Source organism: Hibiscus syriacus, unplaced genomic scaffold (genome assembly GCF_006381635.1).
Source record: "Hibiscus syriacus cultivar Baekdansim isolate YM2019G1 unplaced genomic scaffold, ASM638163v2 tig00110893_pilon, whole genome shotgun sequence".
NCBI lineage: Eukaryota > Viridiplantae > Streptophyta > Magnoliopsida > Malvales > Malvaceae > Hibiscus > Hibiscus syriacus.
Window position 1 is genome coordinate 5,053,751 of NW_024062901.1, and position 3,989 is coordinate 5,057,739.

Below are 3,989 nucleotides of genomic sequence, written 5' to 3' on the forward strand. Positions count from 1 at the left end.
TATATATTAATATTTAATCTATTAATCGATGAATTTAAATTAAATATTATATTAATTTATAATGAGAATATTCTTATTTTTATTTTATTTTAACATCGGTCACTATTGGTTATTAGGGTAACTATTATATACATTCCCAGCAAAATTTAGAAAAATATAAATTTATATAAGATATTATCACGTGTTTCTACAAAAAAAAATGTACCATCATTTCATATAGAGAAAATAATCTCAGTGACCAAAAATCACAGATAATATACGATTTTGACTAACTTTTTTTGGATTTGCGAAAATGACCAACAAAATCGCAATGCGATCTCTAATTCGCATTGCGATCTCCAGTATCGCAAATTCGCGTTGCATTTCGCGTTGCGATAGTTGAAAATCGCATTGCGATTTTTCATTTCGCGTTGCGATAGTTGAAAATCGCGTTGCGATTTTCCATTTTGCGTTGCGATAGTCCAAGTTGCCATTGCGATTTTCTAAATTCGTTGCGATAGTTAAAAAAAAGATTTTTTTTCTTAATAATTTTATCTAAAAAGATAGTATCCGCGCGGACGTGTCGAAGACAAGTATACCACGACCACGACCCGACCTGAGGTTATTTTTGGTCACTGAGCTTATTTTCTCTTTCATATATGTATGTAATATATATATATATATAATCTATTGATTGATGAATTTAAATTAAATATTATATTAATTTATAATGAGAATCATTTTTATATTTATTTTATTTTATTCCATCGTTAAAATTCGGGGGGGGGGGGGATGGTAATCGATGGTAAGGTTAAGGCACGGTAAAAGAAAGCAAGGAATCCGATGCTAATTGAAGCATTCTAGGAGCCCCTTGTATTCGAAGGGGAAAAATATACATAACCAATGTCAACAAAGTGAAAGACGTGGTTACATAGGTTTAATTCCTTGTGTTCCAATCCACCCTAATATATATCAATATTTATCTTTTATCTTTCTTTTCTATAATTGTTGATTTATTAATCGATTAATTCGAATCGGATGCTGCAGAAATGAAGACGACATTTTCAATTCAATTTGCTCAATTCATAAACGTCATGATTTGAACATCTGATCTTTACTCCAGAGATTTAATGTCTTGTCCCACTAAATAAACGAGTCGTCAGTATCTTTCTTTATTCTTTTTAGAGAATATTTCTTTATTCTTCGTTGAAGTTGTTGAGGATAGATAAAATCGAATTTAGGTCAATTTCGTAAATATAATCCTAAATTGTATTCTAACGACAATAACACGGAAAAGTGGTGAATATTATATATCATTTTTAATCAAACGTATAATACTATACAAAGACTTTAACTTTGTCTAGTTATATATATATATATATATATATATAATATATATATATATAATTAATTTAATTATTATAAATTTAGTGATACGAGACACTAGATTTTTTAAGTCAAAATATAGGTTTGAATTTTGGTGTTTGCAGATAGAATATAATATATTAGAAGTAAGGTTGTTCATGGATGATTAACTATACCGTTTAGCCTAAACGATTGGTTAACCGTTATAACGATTATGAGGTTTTTTTTAATCGTAACCTATCCATTAAGAAACGGTTAACTGCTAATGGTTAACCGTTATTATTTGTTCGGTTAACCTGTTACAATTATTTGTCAATTTTTTTTCCATAATTCATACTATAAAAAATGTAGCACTTAACACATACTACACCAGTGTAAGTGAATAAAAGGAAAAAGTATAGCACTTAACACATATTTACAACGGTATAAGTAAATAAAATAAAAGAGAAAATAACTTCAGTGACCAAAAATCCCAGATAATATACGATTTTGACCAACTTTTTTTGGATTTGCGAATATGACCAACAAAATCGCAATGTGATCTCTAATTCACATTGCGATATCTACTATCGCAATTTCGCGTTGCGATAGTCGAAAATCGCGTTGCGATTTTTCATTTCGCGTTGCGATAGTTGAAAATTGCGTTGCGATTTTCCATTTCGCGTTGCGATAGTCTACAATGTCGTTGCGATTTTCCAAATTCGTTGCGATAGTCTACAGTTGTTGTTGCGAAAGTCTACAGTTGTCATTGCGATTTTCCAAATTCGTTGAGATAGTTAAAAAAAAAAGATTTTGTTTCTTAAGAATTTTCTCTAAAAAGATAGTATCCGCGCGGACGTGTCGAAGACACGTATTACCACGACCACGACCCGACCTGACCCGACCCGAGACTATCGCAACGAATTTGGAAAATCGCAACGCCAACTGTAGACTATCGCAACGTGAACTGAAAAATCGCAACGCGATTTTCGCAACGAATTTGGAAAATCGCAAAGACAACTGTAGACTATCGCAACGAATTTGGAAAATCGCAACGACAACTGTAGACTATCGCAACGCGATTTTCAACTATTGCAACGCGATTTTCAACTATCGCAACACGAACTGAAAAATCGCAACGCGAAATGGAAAATCGCAACGCGAAATGGAAAATCGCAACGCGATTTTCAACTATCGCAACGCGATTTTCAATTATCGCAACGCGAATTTGCGATAGTGGAGATCGCAATGCGAATTAGAGATCACATTGCGATTTTGTTGGTCATTTACGCAAATCCAAAAAAAGTTTGATCAAAATCGTATATTATATGGGATTTTTAGTCACTGAGTTTATTTTTTCAAAATAAAAAAGTGTAGCACTTAACACATACTTCCACTGATGTCAGTATGTACATCTTCCAATATCTTAGTACTTAACGATAAACATATAATTATATTGATGTAAGTATGTTTCTATATTTTCAAAAAATTAAAAAGTAAGAAATAAAAAATATATTAAGTCATTTGTATACAAATTTTATTAAATATATATAAATTATAAATAATAGAAACTTTTAATATAATTTATGTAAAAATATAATAAATTAGAAATGTAATTTATTAACGGTTAACCGTTTATCAAAATTCGTAATCGTAAACTTAATCATTAATTATCATTTTTAGCAGTTCGGTTCACTGAAATCGTTTAGTATTAACGATTCAATTAATTAACTTCTTAAATATAACGGTTATACCAGTTAACATTTACGGTTAATTTTTTCGAGTTTTTTTAACACTCCTAATTAGAAGGATCACCTCTATATTAAACATCTATAAAATCCGATTTAAAATAATTAATTAATAAATCAAATACAGATAATTAACTAAAAATAAATCGTTTTTGGTGTATTAGTATTCTAGTAGGTTAGGAATGCTATTATCACGCGTTTTGGAGATTTTTCTATGATATTCTTTTAAATATTTAAATTATTAAGTAATTGAAAGGATTGTTATTATTTTTAAATCTCTAAAGTTGGGACGATAACGGGTCAAGTTTTTTGTCAATCCGATCTGATCAAAAAATATGTACCTTCCACCTAAATTTGATTTGATTCGATTTTTCAGAGTATAAATCCGACCCGACCTGATATAAATTAAAGATTTAATTAAAAAATAATAAAATTTTAAGGAAAATAACATTATTTTCCTCAGGTCGAGTTAGAGTTTTTTCACCATCCACCGGACCTGATCCGAACCTAATTTTCTTTTAAAAAAACTGATCCGATCGAGTCGGAACCTGTCGGATGTGAGTGAAATTGCCATCTCTAGTATCAAGTTTGAGCAGTTATGTCCGTATAATGTGTGCATTGTCAATAATTAAAAAAATTATGAATAAATATTATTTTGTGATCACCTCATACTATCTAAAAAATAATAATAATCGTATTTTTAAATTAAATATTTTTTTTCTTTTTTATGTTTTAATTTACACTATTAATTTTTTTAATTTATCTATCACTAGTTATAAATTATTTATTAAATTCGATTTTTGTTATTTTAATTTATTAAATTTTCTAATATTGAATTCAATATTAAAAATCTTTTGACTCAACTAATAAACCGACTATCTTACCATCTTAATGTCTAAGCTTAGATTAATTATTTTC